This window comes from Typopeltis vanoorti, chromosome 2 (genome assembly GCF_054136105.1).
Source record: "Typopeltis vanoorti isolate ZY-2024b chromosome 2, IOZ_Tvanoo_1.0, whole genome shotgun sequence".
Lineage (NCBI taxonomy): Eukaryota > Metazoa > Arthropoda > Arachnida > Uropygi > Thelyphonidae > Typopeltis > Typopeltis vanoorti.
Genome location: NC_143550.1, coordinates 168,200,071 through 168,222,853, shown reverse-complemented (window position 1 = coordinate 168,222,853; position 22,783 = coordinate 168,200,071). Strand labels below are relative to the sequence as shown.

At 36.5% G+C, this 22,783-nt stretch overlaps 1 long non-coding RNA gene across 2 annotated transcripts in view; it reads right to left on the bottom strand.

Annotated features, from left to right (window-relative positions):
• LOC150109633 (uncharacterized) overlaps positions 1-22,783 on the bottom strand; it is a 63,219-nt gene that overhangs the window by 21,925 nt on the left and 18,511 nt on the right. The window contains exons 5-6 of one of the 2 annotated variants that reach the window (XR_016549952.1): positions 18,141-18,273; positions 2,252-3,935 (exon numbers count right to left, since the gene is read on the bottom strand). This is a non-coding gene — a long non-coding RNA (uncharacterized LOC150109633). The remainder of the gene's footprint in view (positions 1-2,251; positions 3,936-18,140; positions 18,274-22,783) is intronic. The other variant, XR_016549953.1, reaches the window with a different exon arrangement.

Sequence of the window (22,783 nt, the reverse complement as noted above, 5' to 3'; positions counted from 1 at the left end):
GTCCGCAGGTGTCTGATACCATCTTGATATGATTTTTCCATTGTATTCTATTTTGTGCAAGATGACTCAGTTTGTGTATAGAGTTTCCACACCATTTGACAACATTGCCCCATTCTCTGTTTCGTCTTCCTTTTTTGTTCTTTCCTTCAATCATCCCAAACAGCAGCATTTTTATTTTCCTCTCATTGTTCATTCTACATATATGGCCAAAGATTTTAAGGCTTATTTAATTTATTTTAAGGATAACTTCATGTTTAAGAGTTAATTTGAGGGAATATGGGCATAGGTCCATCAACATGGTAAGGCATGAACTACCAACATTCATAGTTTATAACTCTACATGTAATTGCTATCCGAACATATTCACACATTGTAAGACAGTCTCACTCACTCTGAAAAGAGGACATTAAGTGAAAGTGTCATCGCTTTGGTTAAGCGAAGCTCACCATTCCCGTTGTACTAATAAAAGGTAGATTTAATCTGCATATGTGCCTAGTAAAAGGTACACCTTTTTAATTTGCATGTTAAAGTCTACCAGAATGAATCTCCAGATTCAATTATGTTTGTGTGTGTGTTCTAGGCCAGCGCTTCCCAAACTGTGGACCGCGGCCCCCTTGGGGGGCAATGAAATAACGAAAACCAATTTAAAATGTTTTAAGACTAAGAAGATTTTTTTTATCTTAAAAGAAACGTATTTAATTTTCATTATTTTTTTGTTATTTTTTATATTTTAATGAAAAAATCCACACATCGGTGTTGGTTCACAAATTTTACTTTCTGCGTATTTCGGCGCTTAATGTATACCATAAGATATCCTCATCCTTCAAGTAGTAGAACAATTCGAAACGCTTGAATAGCTAATTATGTCATTACCAAATGTATTCATAACATATATGTGCATAATAAATTTAGTTTAATCCTTTATCCAAGTGTGAGCAAACAAAGTTTGCGCCTGAAAGTATCTTCAGGACTGGGGTAAGGTGGTACAACACCAGGGCACTCCTTGCAAAGGTGGAGCAAGCTACCAACACTCCTATCTCAGTATCTCCCATAATGCAAAACACATCTTTCAGGCGCAAACTTTGTTTGCTCGCACTTGGATAAAGGATTAAACTAAATTTATTATACTCTAACCAAGTGAAAAATAAACTTTCAACATCTTTCTCTAAATCCAGAGTAATTTATTAAAAAAGGGTGGCACACCATTTAGCAACTCCTATAGGTAGAGATGACCTGCTAATACTTCTGCCTGATATCTCTACTTGTCTCCACTTGGGCCTGGCTCCCACTGAAGAGACCTCAATAGAGGTCGAAACTAGTCTGGGTTGTGGCCCTTCCCTTAATGCATAACATTAGACATATCCGCAAGGAGATGTGGTTTGCATTATAGGAGATACTGAGATAGGAGTGTTGGTAGCTTGCTCCACCTTTGCAACAAGTTGCTCTGGTGTTGTACCACCTTAACCCAGTCCTGAAGATACTTTCAGGTGCAAACTTTGTTTGCTCGCACTTGGATAAAGGATTAAACTAAATTTATTATACTCTAACCAAGTGAAAAATAAACTTTCAACATCTTTCTCTAAATCCAGAGTAATTTATTAAAAAAGGGTGGCACACCATTTAGCAACTCCTATAGGTAGAGATGACCTGCTAATACTTCTGCCTGATATCTCTACTTGTCTCCACTTGGGCCTGGCTCCCACTGAAGAGACCTCAATAGAGGTCGAAACTAGTCTGGGTTGTGGCCCTTCCCTTAATGCATAACATTAGACATATCCGCAAGGAGATGTGGTTTGCATTATGGGAGATACTGAGATAGGAGTGTTGGTAGCTTGATCCACCTTTGCAATATACTCCTATAAGTAGAGATGACCTGCTAATACTTCTGCCTGATATCTCCACTTGTCTCCACTTGGGCCTGGCTCCCACTGAAGAGACCTCAATAAAGGTCGAAACTAGTCTGGGTTGTGGCCCTTCCCTTAATGCATAACATTAGACATATCCGCAAGGAGATGTGTTTTGCATTATGGGAGATACTGAGATAGGAGTGTTGGTAGCTTGATCCACCTTTGCAAGGAGTGTCCTGGTGTTGTACCACCTTACCCCAGTCCTGAAGATACTTTCAGGCGCAAACTTTGTTTGCTCACACTTGGATAAAGGATTAAACTAAATTTATTATACTCTAACCAAGTGAAAAATAAACTTTCAACATATATGTGACCTCAGTGGACGTAACATTAGAAATACCTACCAATAGCGTATTGGTCCTCCTGTAGCGCGAATAACAGCCTGTACTCTCCGATGCATTGCCTCCACCAGATTCCAGAGTTAATTCCATCCATGCCTGTTGCAGCATTGTCCACAACTGCACCTTAGACTTCGGTGCTGGATATATGGATCTGATGGCTCGCTTTACGGCATCCCGGTGAGATTCGATCGGATTTAAATGCAGGGATCTTGGGAGTCACAGAAAGGTCCCAAACTCCTATGAGTGTTCCTTGGTAGGTGCAGCCTGTAGGGTAAAGCGCGTTGCTCTTTACACCATTGCAAGCGGCCCTTAGCGTTCACAGGAGAAATCTTTGGTTTATGGGAAGCTACTCACCATGGAAGCCCATTCCTCTTAACTCTGGACGCACAGTCATGGTGGTGGGTGGACAGATAGTAGAACTGAGGAACTCCCAGGTGATTGTTGCAACTCGATATCTGGCGATTTCCACGAACCACCTTCTTCAACGCTCGACGGTTCCCTCTATCATTACACACTGCCTACCCGACTGTGGATTTGATGCGGTTGTGCCTTCACGTTTCCACTTCGCAATCACGTCACCAACTGTTGACTTGGGAGACTTGAGGATGGTTGAATGTCTCGGACATTCTTAGTGATGTGTAGCAACCAATAACTAGTCCACGCTCGAAGTCACTGAACTCCTTTGATCTACCCATTTTGCTCGTACTTCTTATCACCAAACAACACACAGCTCCCTGCCTCCTTTTATACCGGTAAGTGAGGTAGTAGCGACATCTAGACGTCATTTTACGAATTACAGAGGGGTGTTTGGATACTTTTGATCAGATAGTGTATATCAACTCTACCTGCTACAAATACACGTGCTCTAGAGAACAAACATTGAACTTTTCCAAGCCATTTCAGGTCTCCAGTAAGCGGGGACGTGGTTTCACACTAGGCGATAACATTCATCTACCACGTAAAGACAATCACAAACATCCATGCCCACGACGGGATTCGAACCCAGTCTGTTGGTTGGAGAGCGAGTACGCTAACTACTCCGGTTAACAGGCTGAAAAAAATATTCCCAAAGTAGGAATCAATATCGATCCGAATATGTAAGCAGGAGTTATAACCACTAGGCTAGACGGGAATACGTATAAAATGTAAGACAGGTTTTTTTTTATCACTTTATCCTACGAACTGTAAATGGCACTTGCAATTATTGAAAGAGTCCAATGTTTTCACCTTTTTTTTATTAATCTTTCAGTGAGTACAGTCTTTTCACCACTTATTGGGTATTGAATAATTCGGCATAAGATGGAGGTGAGATATTCTGTTGATTTTTAAAATCTCCTTTATCTGACGGTGGAAGTGCGTGTAACTTTTCCGAAGATGACGTGCAACTATCTTCAATACGGATTCCTTCTGCAGCGTTCAATGAAGTAGGACTAGAAGTGAGTAGATTTGAATCATTTGAGTTGTGATTTACATTAAGGGCACTTGAAGGTGGAGAGCAAACTGCATTCGAATTTCCTGAATCTCTTTTGATGCAACAGGAGCAGGGCTCTTTATTTCGGCAACAGGTACAGCGTTGACACAAGGCAAAACATTCGCAAATGGCCACACAGCATTTGCAACATGCTGCAATCAACTCCAAATACTCCATAGAACAGGCCGACACTCAAGCTTCGGATTTGTGCATTTTCTGAAAAATTAAAATCGAGTCATAATTATGTTTCAAAGAGTTACTTAGGATCCACCTTAAATAATGCAACGATTTTAGGATTAAGTGAAAGGGATTTTTAAATGTGATATGAATAAAGGGAATATTCGAAGCTTTATATACCGAAATCGGGATGAGGTCACATCATGTAAATAGCAACAAGCATAAATTAATTACAGAAATTATCTGAGACAATTATGAAACGTATTAGTCGTAGGTGAAATAGAAAATCTAAAATTTAGTTGAATTCACATTCACGAAGTCCATTTTAACAAAATTATAACTGGGCGATTTTTAAGTAAAGCCCTTTCTAAAACTTAACATGATCGCCCAGGCGACTCCCTACGAGTAACCAAAAGACCGTCCAACTCGGCGTTGGTTCCACTCAGTGACCCCCCCCTCCACTGAGCACAACTGCTCATATTCCACGTAAAGATATCCACCAACAAAACCCCTCACGGGCCACGCTGGAGAACACCCTCCCCAGAGACTCAAAATGTTCTCTCAGGGCAACCTCCCTCCGAAATCTAAGCCCACCTCACCGAGAACAAAATTCCGGAAGAAACCTAAGAGAACGAAACTCTGGAAACTCTGCGTCCCATTTTAGTCGCCTTTTACGACATGTATGAGTTAGTGATGCCCAGTTCTTAAAAGAACCAAGCGATGGACTGAGTCCTTGAGTCTTCATCCCGTCATCTGAATGAAGAAAATCTGTGTGGATGGGGTGTTATTGAGCTAAAAGCTCTAGTCATGGCTGGGTAACAGCAATAGCCGAGCCTCAGTTAAATCTTCATTGGCTACAGCATTGCCATTTGCTACCCTGGAAGTCCTAAAAAGGGCTCTTCTTCTGTCAGAATTCCATCAAACATTAGTGATGCACAGTTCTTAAAAGAACTGGGCGATGGACTGAGTCCTTGGCTATTTATCCCGTCATCCGAATGAAAAAGATCTGTGTGGATGGAGTGTTATTGAGCTAAAAGCTCTAGTCAGGGCTGGGTAACAGCAATAACCGAGCCTCAGATAAAATTTCATTGGCTATAGCATTGCCATTTGTTACCCTGGAAGTCCTAAAATGGACTTAAGGTTGCGAAGGGTTTTCAATTGGAAGCGCTTCTGCACTCGAATTTTTATTTATTCATATGGAGTTTCCTCCCTTATCTCCCCCATCCCTATTGGGGCGAGTTGAGCCCCCTCATGGGGGATTAAGTATTTATGGCTGTAGATCCGTGTGTGTTCACGGGGTCCGTTTGCGGGATGAAAAACCCCAGATAAACTGGGGGAGGGGGGAACCCTGCTGTCCAAGCCCAAGACCGGCTAACTTGGCTATGGCAGAAGAAGATCCTTAAGCTCTAAGCTCCTCACGTCGACGACGGGAATCGAACCCAGGACACTCCTTCCCCAGGCATATGGTTGCGAAGCGCAAAGCCACTAGGCTAACCGCGCGGACTACACTCGAATCAGTGATGCACAGTCCTTATAAGGACTGACTTAAAGGGGTGAAGCAAGAATGCTTTTCATCTTCCCCGTTATCTGTAGAGGACAGTGTGTGAATAAGGTGTTATTGAGCTATTAAAGTGCTGATCATAGCAGGAGGGTAACGGCAATAGCCGAGCCTCCGTTAGAACTTCATTGGCTACAGCATTGCCATCAATTACCCTCCAAGGGTATTAATCACCGTATCTCACGGTCGATTCTGTCAGTGATGCACTGTTCTTATAAGGACTGACTTAAAGGGGCGAAGCAAAAATGCTTTTCATTTTCTCCGTTATCTGTAGAGGACAGTGCAGGGATAAGGTATTATTTTATTTTAGTGAGCTATTAAAGTTCTGATCATAGCAGGAGGGTGACAGCAATAGCCGAGCCTCAGTTAGGACTTCATTGGCTACAGCATTGCCATCCATTACCTTCCAAGGGTATCAATCACCGCATCTCACGGTCGATCCGTCTCCAACCTGAGTGATGCACAGTCCTTAAAAGGACTGGCTTAAAGGGGCAAAGCAAGAATGCTTTTCATCTTCCCCGTTGTCTGTAGAGGACAGTGTAAGGATATGATGTTATTGAGCTATTAAAGCTCTGATCATGGCAGGAGGGTAACAGTAATAGCCGAGCCTCAGTTAGAACTTCATTGACTACAGCATTGCCATCCATTACTCTCCAAGAGTATTAATTAATCACTGCCTTCCCAGTGATGCACAGTCCTTATAAGGAGTGGCTTAAAGGGGCGAAGCAAGAATGCTTTTCATCATCGCCGTTATCTGTAGAGGACAGTGTAGGGATAAGGTGTTATTGAGCTATTAAAGCTGTGATCATGGCAGGAGGGTAACAGCAATAGCCAGTTAGAATTTCATTGGCAACAACATTGCCGGGAATTACACTGCTTATACTTGCATACCCAGTGATGCACAGTCCTTATAGTCTTTATAAGGACTGGCTTAAAGGGGCGAAGCAAGAATGCTTTTCATCTTCCCCGTTATCTGTAGAGGGCAGTGTGTGGAGAAGGTGTTATTGAGCAATTAAAGCTCTGATCATGGCAGGAGGGTAACAGCAATAGCCGAGCCTCAGTTAGAACTTCATTGGCTATAGCATTACCATTCATTACCCTCCAAGGGGTATTGGATTGAATGAATCAATCACCACATCTCACGGTCGATTGATCCATTCTTCTCCTCAGTGATGCACAGTTCTTATAAGAACTGGGCGATGGACCGAGTCCGTGACTCTTTATCCCGTCATCTGAATGAAGAAAATCTGTGTGGATGGGGTGTTATTGAGCTAAAAAGCTCTAGTCATGGCTGGGTAACGGCAATAGCCGAGCCTCAGTTAAAACTTCATTGGCTACAGCATTACCATTTGTTACCCTGGAAGTCCTAAAAAGGACTTTAAGTCCTTCAGTGATGCACAGTGTTCTGTGAGTAAAACTTATAAAGTACATTTATATTATTTTAGAATTACAATTTGTGCTCAAGTATGAGTGTAGAGTTTGAACCCTCTAATCTTTCCATAAGTAAGATATTAGACTTGAGCATATTATAGTTCCATTCATATTGAATATCCAAATACAGAAACATTATTTTTTCAAGACTTATTAAAAGGCTTATGGCAATATAACCTTCTTCACCGGAGTTGACTTGCCATAAGAGCTGCAGGAGCACGTAGTTCGACTTTTATTAGTATTGAGATTAGCTTTCACAGGCCTCAACATTTTTTCTATATTAGGGTGTAAAATATGGATAGATCTAATTGGAGAGAAAATATGGATAGACCCTCATTATAATAATCTAATTTATGTTTTAAAACATCTGAGAATAAGGAACCTCTCAGAAGTGATTTATATACCAACACTATCCTAATTCAGCCTGCATTTCATTGTCTCTCTTCTACCTCTTGCGATTGGGTCCCAAAATTCTTCCTAGTGGGTACACTGCGTGAGATAGTTTCGTCTCTGTATTTTTGTTTTATATTTTATAGCAATACGTGGGTAGCTCAGGGGTTTTGTGCTTTCTTATATACTCTTCCTTATTTACAACAATGACCTCTCCCTAAACTCATTCTTATGCATAACTTTGCTGATAAACTCATTTTTACGCATAACTTTGCTGATAACTCAATTCCTAGTCTGTTACTCGCGTCCAAAGGATTTTAACAGTGAACGTTCTCATCAATTATACTTATGTAATTAATTTTTGGGTATTGGAGGAGAAATTTCAAAATTTTAATAAGATAGAGGTCTATAGAATCAAAAATAGTGTTTTATAAATGCAAATAATTCGAATTTAAGTGTTTTATATTGTTTTATCTTTAGTTTTATTTTTCCAAGATACAAATTCAACTTTCATATTAGAAGACACGTCTGTTGCCTATGAATTGGGTTTGTTCTCCGGTTGGTTAAGATCCTCAACTTCTTTTCAGTGGAAAAAAAATGTAAATTTTTCCTCCAGTCCGTAGAAGAATTCAGAAAAAGGTTTTTGTAACCAAATGAGATTTTTTTCTTCGGATGAAAAACCCCAGATAAACTGGGGGAAAAAAACACCGTTTTCAGAAATTTAAAAACAAAAATGCAAAGTGGGCATTTTGATCGTAATTCCATTATAAACTTTTACTTCTAACCAATACGAAGCACCTGAATGAGTAACTTATTTCTGTTTATTTTTCTTTCTTTCACATCTTCCATTAGTTTTCGAAGAACATTAGAAATGAAATAAGAGAAGAATCATCTGCACATTCTCACTCTTAAGGAATTTTACGTGGTGTGTTCTAAGCAATAGCCTTTGAAGAAAACAGTCTTTTGGTTTCACTGAATTTTTTAATTCTTTCAAAACAGTATTGTATTAATGTAGATTAAAATCTGTTTCAATATTGGAATACCATGAGTTGGGATAATAATAACTGTAAAATCACTCGATGAGTCTCTGACTCCCTGGAGGTCTTTCTTAATAATAGTAATAATAATAATAATAATAATAATAATAATAATAATAATAATAATAATAATAATAATAAACTGAGACAAACTCACGTTAATACATTGCACAATGTCGAAAAACAATGGCCTTCGTAAATTGAATTCGCGATTTGTTCCCCATAAGTTGACCGACGATCAAAATATGTATCGAATTGAACATTGAAAGGACCTCATTAAAATCGTAAGAACTGAAACTTCCTTAAAACAATCGTTACTGGTGACGAAACGTGGTGTGTTTTGAGTATGAGCCCGAAACAAAGCGCCAGAGTGCTGAGTGGAGACCACCAGAAGAGGGGCATCCAAAAAAAAAAAAAAAAGTCGCTTGGAGAAGTCAAAAGTAAAGAAAATGCTGATTTGTTTCTACGATTCCAAGGGCATTATCCCCAAAGAATTCGTTCCGCCTAGCCAAACGGTCAATGGTGAGTTTAATCTGGAAGTTTTGAAGCGATTGATATCGAGAATTCGCCGCGTACAGCATGAATATCGTGACGACCGACCGTTCGTGAAACACACAGTCACTCTTGGTACTATAACTCGGCTTCTAATGAAACAAATGTCATAAACAGTTGACACAACACTAATGAAGGGCGCCCCTTTCGACAACAAAAAGATACGATAGGTGGCGCCACTAGTTTCTTCTATTTTCGAAAAGTCTGGTTTTTTTTTTGACAGGATGTATAATTTGTAATTAATCTGCGATCTTCATGTAGGCACTGCCAATGTTATGATCAGCTTAGATATTGTATCCTTATTTACTATTTGAATTACTTCAAGAAGAATTTCCTGCAAATATCGTTAAACTATTTCTTTTTACATACATTCTCGGGATATCTGGTGTTTTTTTTTGACAGGATGTATAATTTGTAATTAATCTGCGATCTTCGTGTAGGCACTGCCAATGTTATGATCAGCTTAGATCTTGTATCCTTATTTACTATTTGAATTGATTTACTATTTACTACTTGAAAAAATACTTCAAGAAGAATTTCCTGCAAATATCGTTAAACTATTTCTTTTTACATACATTCTCGGGCAGTCCTATTTCTCCTACCATTGACAATTTTTCCATGGAACACTTTGGATGACGTATCTTCACATAAACCTTGATGCAGATATGCAGATGATATGTTTTGCAGTTTGGACCGGCTCTTCGTCCGCGTTACAACAGTTTCTTCCCTAATTCATCCCATGATCCAATCCACCTTTAAAAAGAAATAGATAACCGGATAGCCTTTTTAGATCTAATTCTTCGTCAACCAGATGGAAACTTACAGTTTCCAATTTTTAGGAAGAAGAGTCCCAGTGGGTTATATACATGATGAATCTCACCACCTTCTTAATCAAAAGGCTGGAACTATTAAGAGCTTATTACATCGTGCACATGTTCATCTGATGACCTTCTACAGAAAGAATTGCAATATGCTAAATCGACCTTTTTTTATCAAATGGTGTTACGCATTCTTTGAAGAAGGAATTCTTAAACATCTATAAGTAATGGTGTCTCTGCTTCTTACAATGCAGAAGACATACCTCGCAATCATATTCTTTATGAGCAAGGAATTTCTGAACGCACAGCGAAAGTTTTAAAACCGCAGAATATTTTTGTTGCCTTTCACCCATTAGAAAAATCTCCACCATTCTCCGTTCTCTCCTGAGGATAATATTCCCCATCTCAATTATCCAAGCGTATTTTCGAAAAGCTAGACGATCTGCGTATATTCATCTAGAAGAACCCAACTTTTATATTACGAGTGTGTACAGTATGGACTTGCTGAGCATACTGTAGTAAACATAGTTTATTGGAACAGGAGAAGAGTCCTTTCTTCATAGAGCGTCTTTATAAAGGAACATGTGCAACTTTGTAATTATTTAAACAGGTCGGATGATCAACGTCTAACCCCTTTATAGAAGATAGTATTTTTTTTTAAATCTGTTAATGTTTTCCCTTTTCAAGATAATTAATAAACAAATGCCTTGCATTCCAAAAAATCGATGCCATGACCTTTCCTGCTTATGGAACCGACTTTGTCTTCTTAGGCGCTGAACAACCGGCTTCTGTCCACTGTTTTGACGATTGTTTGGATTCTGGTGTGTAATGGTGAATCCAAGTCTCACCCATAGTAATAAATCAAAGCACAAAATCAGTTTTATTCTTGTTAAAACGCTCCAAGCACTGTTCAGAGATTTTCATGCGAGTGCATTTTTAATCTGCTGTGAGCAAGCGTGGCACCCATCTTGCGCAAAGCAATTTCATTTGCAATTCTTCATGCAAAATATATCCTGCACGTTCTTTTTAAATGCCTATATTCTCAGCAATGTCACGCCTTTTGACCCCTCTGGTCATATAAGACCATATCGTGCACTAGATCAATGATTTTTGGTGTTGTTACACTTCTTGGAAGTCCTTCACGTGGATCATCTTCAAGGCTGGTACGGCCACGTTTAAACTCAGCAGTCCATTTCTTAATTGTCGAAAACGAAGTAGAAGAGTGTGGTGCCCATAATCTTTTATGAACTTCGAATGAATTTCTTTTGGCGTTAAACCTCCTTTTACAAAGAATTTTATAACCGCACGACACTCAATTTATCCATTTCAAGGGAGGATACAGACTACACTTTTGATTCAGACAGTTGTATGAAACAAACTACTTGATAGAATGACTTGCAATTTCACATGGATGCTTATGAAAGATGTGCAAACTTAGAAAAAAAAAGCTTGCCGATAGTATTGCCATTTATGGTGGAGGCCGAGAACATTTCAGACCACCCACGTAAGTGATTACTGAGTCGGTAGATGGCGAGAACACAAAAAGGAATACAATAATACATTCTGAGCAGATTCCAGATCGTAAATAGTCTTACACAAAGTTACACGGACTAGAAATAGAGGTGGACGTTGAAAGAATAGAGAGAGAGAGAGAGAGAGTTTGGTAATTATGCAGCTGGAGTGTATCAGATTTTAACTTACATGTTTGAAACTATGAATGTAATACAATAACTGCAGTAGTAATTATGATTTTTATTAGCTAAAATGATGATGATGAGCGCATAATTCAGCCAGCTGAGAATAGCTCATAAAGGAACTCGCTTCATCAACGATTCCAACCCAGGGTTTTTAAAAGCATAGATCTTAAGCGAGCAGTGAAGACATTTCATAAGCAGTAATCATAATTATAAAAAGCCGGAGAGAATATTGTTAATGTGAGTAGCTCAGTATAAAGAAAAAGAAAAAATAACAACTGATGAAAATAAACCTCAAGAAGGTTCCCTTTTAAACAACAAAACGGGGGGGGGGGAAGAACTGGGATAAAAGATAAATACATCTAAGTAGAGCAAACAAGAGGAAGTAAAAAATATAAATAAACTTAAACATAAATTATTACAAACATGAAGTTAAACAATTATGAACAACAGCAATAAAGAATGCTAATAAGAGTTCAAGTCAATGAATAAAATCGTCAAAAAATGTGGATTCCTAATTAATGCATGCATAAGCTTTATTAGTTTCGTTCAGAACCTATTGCTAATCAATGGTTCTTAACCGACAACATAGCCAGATATCTTTTTTTTTTCTTAAATTCATACCTGGCGATGTTTCGTTTAATAGTCCTTATATAAGGACTGGCTTAAGGGGGCGAAGCAAGAATGCTTTTCATATTTCCCGTTATCTGTAGAGAATAGTGTAAGGATAAGCTGTTATTGAGCTATATAAAGCTCTGATCATGGCAGGAGGGTAACAGCAATAGCCGAGCCTCAGTTAGAACTTCATTGGCTACAGCATTGCCATCCATTACCCTCCAAGGATATTATTAATCACCGCATCTCACGGTCGATTCATGTTTCGTTTAATAGTCCTTATATAAGGACTGGCTTAAAGGGGCGAAGCAAGAATGCTTTTCATCTTCCCCGTTATCTGTAGAGGACAGTGTAGGGATAAGGTGTTATTGAGCTATTAAAGCTCTGATCATGGCAGGAGGGTAACAGCAATAGCCGAGCCTCAGTTAGAACTTCATTGGCTACAAGCATTGCCATCCATTATCCATTACCCTCTAAGGGTATTGGATTGAGTGAATCAATCCAATACCCTTAGAGGGTAATGGATAATGGATGGCAATGTATAATTATTAATTAATTATATATTCTACCCTCCTTGTTTCATGTTTCATTTAAAAAACTTCGAGTGTAATTTATATATTTATTATATAAACAATTAAAGAGTGTAGTAATAAAATATTTGCTGTGTGCTTAATTTTAGATGTTTGGTAAAATAAACTCATTTTTTCAGCTGAAATGTAAATCATATATATATATATATATACATGTATATATATATATATACACACATATATTTTCTTTCTTATTTATCCATGTACTGTCTTCTGAATGTTGCCTCATATTCTGTACGTTGGTACGCTTGCAGTCATGTGTCGGTAGGATTTAGGAGATCTGCTAGGTTCACAATGTCTATTCAAGAAGTGCTTTATCTCCAATTGTCTCCCCACGTAATCAGCAGACTCGCTTACTCATTTTTGCCATCGACCAACTGAAATATCACACATCGAAACAGACATTTTGAAAACCATTCAGGAAAAGCAGTGGAGTGCATCCTTATGCAACTGGTAGGTCTCAGGATCATTTATTTATCACTGAAACATAGGTTTTATTTATAATTAAGTCTACGCTGCTTTTCCGCTTCTGTGGCGTAAATACAATGACAGAGAGAAAAGGAAAATTCTGGATGAGGTCTTCCTGCTAAGCCTGGAAGGAAATAGAAAGTTCATCCGGCTTTGTCGCTTCCTTGACGTTTCACGGCAATAGGGGAAGGTCCGCTGAAGTGAACGACATCATTAAAACAAAATACTGCTTGAGAATCCATTTTAAGGAGAGGCTTACAAAAGGTTAGCGGTTGTTAGCCTAACTGCTAAGTTCGGTCCTGGGTTGAAGACTCATTTACGAATAGATGTTTCATTATTGTTTCTTTTCTTTTTTTTCTTTAACAAATTTTTGAGAAGATTTTTGATACGTCTTATTATTTTTAAGAGACTTGATGCCTAATAGAATCTTTAAAACCGGACCGTCCAGAATTAGATTTTTATGATCAGCATATTTACATAATTATCAGATCTGCTGAAGACCTTTCTTGATATTTGACGACAAAGTAATTCCAACAGCGTGTTTGCAAATATATTATTAAACGCCATTCTAATAATATGAAACTACGTAATCCAATGTCACATATACATGGTCAACAATTTTTTTTTACTATTTGCCACACTATTAAATAACATTTGAATGAAAATGACCCCAAATTATATGCGCACTTAAAAAAAGCTTTAAATAACCTTTGCGGGTATTTTAAGAGCATTCATTATTATATTTGTTTATGTTTTATTAAATAGGCTTAACGTTGACATCGTGAGGTATCAAAGAAAATGAAAGTATCATTTACATATTAATTAACATAATAAGAAAAACTTTTCAAAAATTCTTATTAAAACTTTTTGTGTCAAAATTTTTCATACTCATTAAGTAGTGCTTCTAACGTTCAGGTAGCCTTTTTGTCCCTATCTTGCATATATTTTATTACGAGGGGTACTTCACTCCCTTTCTTATATTTTAATAAGTTTTACAAATAATTATCTTCACAGTAGCTCAGTTATCTAAAATGTGTCGATATATCAATATACATCTTGGGACCAGTAGCTGCTCATGGCTCGTGGTAGGTGCTGCAACTTTCGAAATATACATACATACTATAAGTACAATGGATACGTGTTTGGATAAAATATCAAAATTATGGTAAATTAAAAAAAAAAAAAAATAAAAAAAAATAAACATGAAAAAATATTGTTTATTATCGATAAAATTATAGTTTGGTATAATTCAAAATTACTTTAAAATAAAACCATTAGCATAACACCAATAATATTCTAAAATAAAAACCATAATAAATGTTATGTTTTTAATTGTAATGTTCAAATACTTAAACAGACGGAGTGAACACGATAAGCACTACGAACACCCTACTACTGGCACAAACTGCATATAAACAACAGTGGAACTGCGCCACGGACAGTGCCGCATTATGCTAATAGCTCGCAATTCACTATGACGTGGATATGTTTGCGCGTGTAGAAATATGACACTGCGGTAAACACAGTGCTACAAGATTGATTTTTATCATTTTTTATACAAAATAAGAAAATTGTATAGGATTGTTGATGATAACATTAAATATTACAAGCAAATATAAGTAAATTAATAAATATATTTATATATCGAGAAAAATTGGTGGTTCTGCAGTTCCGCAGTGCCTATGCACGAGCCGCCCCTGTTTGGGACTATATAAAAGTAATATAAAGGTATAAAAATAAATTCATCACGTAATTTAAATATATATATATATATATATGTTCAAAAAATCATAATACAAAACTGTATTATGATTTTCTGAACTAGAAGTTTCCTATTTAATAGCACTGTAGTAGTGAAATAGACGTACGACCTAATCACAGGTTCAACATATAGAAATAAATAAATAAATAACTAGCAAATTAATTAATATATAAACATCTCATATTATATCTTTATACAAATGAAAGAAAAATATATACTTCATCTTATATATTAGAAACCATAAAGTATTAAATATAAATATTTTAACAGTCAGGATAATAACATTTTAAATTTGCATTTAGATCCTGACGAATTTGGGAAAGATTGTAAACTAAAAATATAAAAAATCATGATTTAAATTGAATTTGAATAAATATTTGAACAGATTAGAAAGATATTAATGAAGATGTTTTTGAATTAAATTTGAATGTTTGAAGATATTCCAAAAATTAATCATTTGAATATGTTTGCTAGGACCATGAAGTTCAAAATTCCTAATTTTGAACCGTGTTTTTTTCCTAATTTTGAACCGTGTGCCGTTATTTATTGAAATCGCGAAGTCAAAAGACTTCGCGATTTCAATAAATAACGGCACTGAATATTTGTCTTTGCAATGCTGATGAAAGTAAATGCTGAGCTCATTTTTGGAATTACCCATCTACGGCGAGTCTCTATTATGAGATTTCATTCTTCGGAAGAGCCATGACCGTGTTCTTCCCTAATGGGTGACCTTAGGCGCTGAGCGTGCATTTTTTAATTTTTATTTTTTAAAATCAATCCGTTGTCCTGTTCGAAAGGGTGGTGAATTGCTGCAGGCCAAATGGCTCGGTCGGATACAGATCGTGTCATCAAACACATCCCGTGTGAGGACAGAAGATAATCCAAAGAATTCAATCACAGCTCAACATCTCAATCCACTTTCTAAGAGGAAATAGATTATGAAGGATTCCCAGAGGTCAAGTCAACGGGGATGGGGTGGAGAAGAATTCGCTTGCCAGTGATAATGCATTACCCACAGATGCAGCGAGGGAATGCACGAGTAGGAAAAAGCGGTTATCCCTTGTCATCCTTGGATCATCTACCACTCATTCTAGTGTGAAAGAGTTGGGTATGCGTAGTGATGCTGTAAGACATAGTTCTACTATGTGAAATGTGGGGATAAGTACCCACCCCGGTTTGTCTCACAAGAATCTATAAACAGAACCATTTCCGTTAATTCTAAAAACAAAGAAGACGCAGAATTCCTCAAAAAATCTTTCGTCTATCATATATCTACCAATGCCTTTCTAAAGTAAAATGGAAATGTCGCAAATGAGATGTTCATTTTAAACAGAAATTAGTAAATATAATGGTGAGCGTATTTCCCTTTGGAAGAAAGAATGGCAAAGATACATCTAAGACAGTAATGTCTTAGATGTAGCTTTGCCCTCAACCTGTTTAAGCCCAAGGACCAGTAAAATCCCTAAAACAATTCTCCGGACCACTACGTCATGTAATTGTTTTTACAAAACCTATGTGTGGATGACCAACATCTGGGGAAAACTATGCCATTTATAATATAATAAATCTAAAAGCATGTTTTGAATACATATCGAAACATAATTAATTAAAATGGAAGTAAATGATTAAAAGTGTATTATCATTGAAGAAAGCTTTACTTTTTATTAAACAAATAAATAATATGATATACTTATGTTACTACTTACTTTTAATGAGATGGTTGAGCTTCTCGGCCCTTGCAGAGTTGCTGGATATCTGGCTCAATATTGGTCAACTTCAGTCGAAGATCGGCACACACACACTAAGATGATTTCTGTATTTTGTTTTTATTTGAAGCAGAGATGAAAATTCTTTTCTCACAAAGATAGGTTGTAGAAAACTGCATGAAACGAACAATAGTACAATACTTGTGTGCCATGCTCTCGTTACCAATACATCTACAAATTGTAGACAAAAATAAAATCAAATATCGATGATCACAGTCTTAAGGTGAGTGCAGACTATCTGCTTACTAATTTTGAAAAGTGACCCGCATTGTTAATCTTCTCCCGCTAGACACTGCGTGATGGCCATCGGAGGGATTGCTGTCGATTAAATTAGATGCAACTTAATGGGTCACTTTTAAGAGAGGACGAGATTTTATTTGTTGTTATTCTGACTGGTGAAGTTCCCTCTCCTGTTTCAGTATAAGCGCACAGGGACTGGTTCTTTGGTTTTCGATGCTTTATTTTTTTCAGCGGATAGCTCCACTAGACAATCTTTGAATCTTTTGAAAATTTTCCTAAATTTAGGATTGCGAACAGCAAGATTGAAATTTAGGGACAACACGAACCAAAGAATTCAGGAAAAGAAAAGTGCTGAACCTTTTCTTGTTATATAACCAACTTTCCAGACAAAGCAACAGTATTATTATTATTATTATGAAAATTCTTGCAGGAGGAAATGAAGTACTAAATTGCATTAAAGAGCCTCGAGCGACTAATTCTGATTGTGGCAGCTCCTGGGGCTCATCTGTTCACAGTTAGAGCAACTAGTTTCACTTTTATCTACAGTGCAGTAATATATTAACATATTTTAGGATTTGGTATTATTATAATTATGTATAAAAAGAAGATAAATACATAAAAATAAATGTATCTCGTAGTTTAGAATAATACAATAACAGTAAAACTAATCGTATTTTCCATTAACAAGTCAAACGGAATCTGTTACATTTGACACATGTCACAGTTCCAGGAAGCATCTAAAAATAAAGTTCACCAAAGCAAAAGCCATTACAGTGATGCGCGCGCATCATATAACAACAAGTAGATTACAGCGACATCTGTCAGCTCTGTTTTACTCAGCGTGCAGTAATATATTATCAGTGGAGTAATATATTAACATATTTTAGGATTTGGTATTATTATAATTATGTATAAAAAAAAAGATAAATACATAAAAATAAATGTATCTCGTAGTTTAGAATAATACAATAACAGTAAAACTAATCGTATTTTCCATTAACAAGTCAAACGGAATCTGTTACATTTGACACATGTCACAGTTCCAGGAAGCATCTAAAAATAAAGTTCACCGAAGCAATAGCCATTACAGTGATGCGCGCGCATATAACAACAAGTAGATTACAGCGACATCTGTCAGCTCTGTTTTACTCAGCGTGATATGAAATGTATTACAACTAGCGCAATTGGATAATCAGTAAAACATTGTAGTATATTAGAAAGTTAATTAACTATTGGTTTACAGATAATCAAATAATTAAGAAGTTCTTTTGTTCTAGAAAATAACAGAAATTCACAATTCAAATTCGCTGGAGTTCTACTTACACGTGGCGAACTTTTCGAAGTCGAATGAAGCAATAATCTTCCTCAGTCGTTGAGCAAAACAGAACAACTGTCGCTGTTGTTATGACGTCACTCGCGTCACGTGTTTATATCCAGCTCTCATGTAAATAGTACACTGCAAGTGAATTTTAACAATTTTAAAGTATTCTTAATCACTTCGTTTTTTGCATAATAATTAGATTTACACATTTACTATTTATGAAGTGTTTATAAACGTTAGTGCTTAATATTTTTTTTTTGTTGTTTCACTCCACCTTAATAAAAACAAATAGGATTCGCACTCCGATGCAGTGCATTAAACCAAATAACTAAAATAAATAAAGAAAATAAAGAAACGTGACATTGTCGTATCCTTCCAATTGTTTTACGATCGCAGTATTTTAATTAATTAATTTTGAGGGACACAAGAAAACAAGAAATTTCTATTTTTTTTTTTCCCATAATAAGTTGCACGTTGAATGAAGTAAGAGTTTCAGCTAACAAAAAGTCCTATAGAAATACCAAACATGAGACTCAATGTGGTGTCTTGATTTGTACCTTACAGATTTAACAAAGTTAAATCTACTTGCTAAGCTAAATCATCTAATTCCAAATTATTATTATTATTTCACCCTTCTACTATGGTAATCCGTCTAAGATGACAACTGCTACGAATTCAAAGAATTACGCTATTTCTAATGAAGGAACATCAGCGAAATGTTAAAACCAGTTTAATTTAATTTTATTTATTTCAGGAAAGAGATCCAGGTGATAACTAACCCTAAGACAGCCCAAAAGTCAACAATAGTTAGGGGATCGTAAATACTGAAGTATAGCCCTTGTAGTTTGACGAAACCTATATATGTTTGTATATGCAATATGCTCCTCCTAACTATTTATGAATTGGCTTGAGTTATTAAGAAGGAAAATGAAATGTTCTCGTTCACTTCATTTTCTTTAGTTTTTTTTTTTCAGATATTCAGACATTTTTTTCTTTTTGACTTCTAAATTCAAAATGTCATCTGCCACAAGAATTCCGGTGTGTTTATAGGACTCGTGCTGTGACAAGTTTTTAATTGCCTTTCTATCTGCAAATGAGATTCCTTGGCTGCCTGTTATTTCACCTCGAGCTATGGAGAGAGCTGCGAGTTTCTGAAGTCCATATTCCATACAAATATCTTCACCGAAGATTCCAATTGTATTGAGCAGTGACTCAATTTCTGTAGATGATTTTCCGTATAGCTTGAGGTCATCCATGTATAACCAACGAAATATTTTTCTGCTTGCTTTGATGTTCGACATGCAATGCGAATTTTCTTTGGAATTAATGTTTAACGAATCAACGCTAGAATGAAATGAAAGGTAATAGTGAGTCCTGTCCTAATTTACGCGCACGCGTTCTCTGGGACGAAAAATTCGAGTCTCCGGGAGACAAACCCTCTCACACTGAAAATAACTTCCGTCGACTCCGTCACAATATCAAAATAAGTGCCATTGAGTATCTCTTTACTTTTCAATCTTCTAAATATTTAATGAAACTTTTAAATAATAAAAATGAACAAGTATTAAAGTATTAATAATAATTCATATTATATTTATTATTCTTTATTTTCAATTTATTTTTATAATTTTATATTTTAGCCACCAAAAAATTAAATATATAATTTTACAATTTATAAACAAAAGAAATACACTTTTCTCTACGATGGGATTGTTTCATTCAATCCAATACCCCTTGGAGGGCAATGAATGGCAATGCTGTAGCTAATGAAGCTCTAACTGAGGTTCGGCTATTGCTGTTACCCTCCTGCCATGATCAGAGCTTTAATAGCTCAATAACACCTTATCCCTACACTGTCCTCTACAGATAACGGGGAATATGAAAAGCATTTTTGCTTCGCCCCTTTAAGCCAGTCCTTATAAGGATAAGGACTTTTCTCTACGATGGGATTGTTTCATTCAATCCAATACCCCTTGGAGGGTAATGAATGGCAATGCTGTAGCTAATGAAGCTCTAACTGAGGCTCGGCTATTGCTGTTACCCTCCTGCCATGATCAGAGCTTTAATAATAGCTCAATAACCTTATCCCTACACTGTCCGCTACAGATAACGGGGCATATGAAAAGCATTCTTGCTTCGCCCCTTTAAGCCAGTCCTTATAAGGACTTTTCTCTACGAACCGGAGCTTGATTCATTCCAATACCCTTGGAGGGTAATGGATAGCAATGCTGTAGCTAATGAAGTTTTAACTGAGGCTCGGCTATTGCTGTTTCTCTCCTGCCATGATCAGAGCTTTAATTGCTTAATAACACCTTATTCCTACACTGTCATCTACAGATAACGGAGAAGATGAAAAGCATTCTTGCTTCGCCCCTTTAAGCCAGTCCTTATAAGGACTTTTCTCTACGAACAGTCCTTTTTAGGACTGCCAGGGTAATAAATGGCAATGCTAGCCAATGAAGTTTTAACTGAGGCTCGGCTTATTGCCGTTACCCAACTAAAGCTTTTTAGTTCAATAACACCCCATCCACACAGATTTTCTTCATTCAGATGACGGGATAAAGAGTCAAGGACTCAGTCCATCGCCCAGTTCTTTTAAGAACTTTTGTCTACACCCCGTGTGGTGACCGGAATAAGAATAGCCCCAATATAGCTCATGCATGTCGTACGAGGCGACTAAAAATGGGTACCCAGGCAGAGTAATGGATGGCACTGCTGTAGCCAATGAAGTTTTAACTGAGACTCGGCTATTGCCGTTACCCTCCTGCCAAGTGAACTAATATAGGGCTATAAGCTCTGATTACCCTATCCATACATTTTCTTTACAGATAATGGGGAATAAGAAAAGCATTTTTGCTTCACCAATCTAGCCAAAAAAAAAAAAAAACTTGCATTCACGATCGTACAAGATACGATGCTTTACTTTCGCTTCAGCATACTAAACACAAAATCCAGGCTGTTAGTATTAAATCGTTATGGTTGTCTGAAGCGAAAACATGCGGTCTGACAGGTACTACAGGTGTCGTTTTCTACTGCTGCTATTATTTAGCTACGCAGACGGTGAGGATTTTATTAGTAATTTTTATATATTATATAATTTAATAAAGTATTTTACAACATGTAACTTAATAATAATGATAGTAATAATAATTCAATATCAACATCAAGGTTTGTTAGTATACAGCGTATACAGTATATATCTGAGGAAGATAATAGGTGGCGCTGGTTTCGTGGTTTTGTTTCAGAACCCATCGCGAGCCTGATGTAGATTTCATTCATCCTTTTTGAAGAAGGTGGGTGTGAATAGGGCGTGTTTGTGTCCTTGTATTGGTGTTTGAGAGGAATTCGTTATATATTTTTATTTTTTTAGTTATTTTTCATTAATTTTAATATTAATATATTAATAACTGTAACAATAATAATAATAATAATATGTAGCACAAAATGAGCAAGACAAGTTAAAGGGATGTTTTACCAATACGATCTTATCTTTGATGGAGATGAGTTAGACAAAGAATTCCTTTAACTTAACAGTAAGGAAATTTAAGAAGTTATATTCCAATTCGCTATATTGACTTAACTGTATCAAAGTACCATAATGCTAAAAGAATGTCAAATCAAAATACTGTTTACTTCTTTTTCAAAAAAAAAAAAAGTAATCTTATTTTAGTCCTTAAGCTTAAAAATACTTCTAAATTAAAATGGAATTTTCCACCTATGGTGTGACTGATCTTACAGCGACAGTACGTGAAGGCGAAAAAATCTATTGAATAATGTATGGAAGAATGCGTGCGTGCATGAGAGAGAGAGAGAGAGAGAGAGAGAGAGAGAGAGAGAGAGAGAGAGAGAGAGAGAGAGAGAGAGAGAGAGGAAATCAGAGTCGTGATCAAAGAGGTCCCTTAAACCTTATAGCATGAATGCTGTTCCGACTGATTGAAAAGAAGAATTAAACAAACAAATTATTTTATAGCCAAAAATACTCTTTCGATGATATGCAAATATGTGGCAGACCGTAAAGATGCAAAATAACCATTTTGATAAAATTATTTTATAATTATTTCTAATGCCAACATAAAAGCTTAAGAATATATAAATGCTTTACTCCTATCTTTATTTATTTTATTCTTTTCAAACAGGTGGACTCTTTCTCATTAGGATCCCAAGAATCTGGAACGATACGATATCGTAAATGATAATGTCAAAAGAAAAATGAATAGAATGCTGCACATCCACGATCAGGATGCATTTTGAAGTGCTCTCTATCTCACTCACTCTCAGAATGGCTTGGCAAAGAATGTTTAGGTTTGTTTTATACTTAATCGTTTGAAAAACAGTACCGCATTATGATACTTTACGATAGCACAAACAACCCTAAAAATTATCGAAAACATGCGCGCAATTTAAATTATTTATTATCTCAGCTTCTCTCAAAATGTTAGTCTTATGCAAATTCAAGTGACTTGGCTTTATCGAAACCTAATTATTTAACTACGATAGGATAGTTAATTCTGTCTGTAAAGTCTGGATATCTGTGAAATGCTTGTATTCTCTCTCTATTTCCTACATAAGAAGGGATCTAAACGTACAGTACAGTACATTAGCACCACGGACCAGATAAGATTTTTTTGGTATTTTTGATTTTATT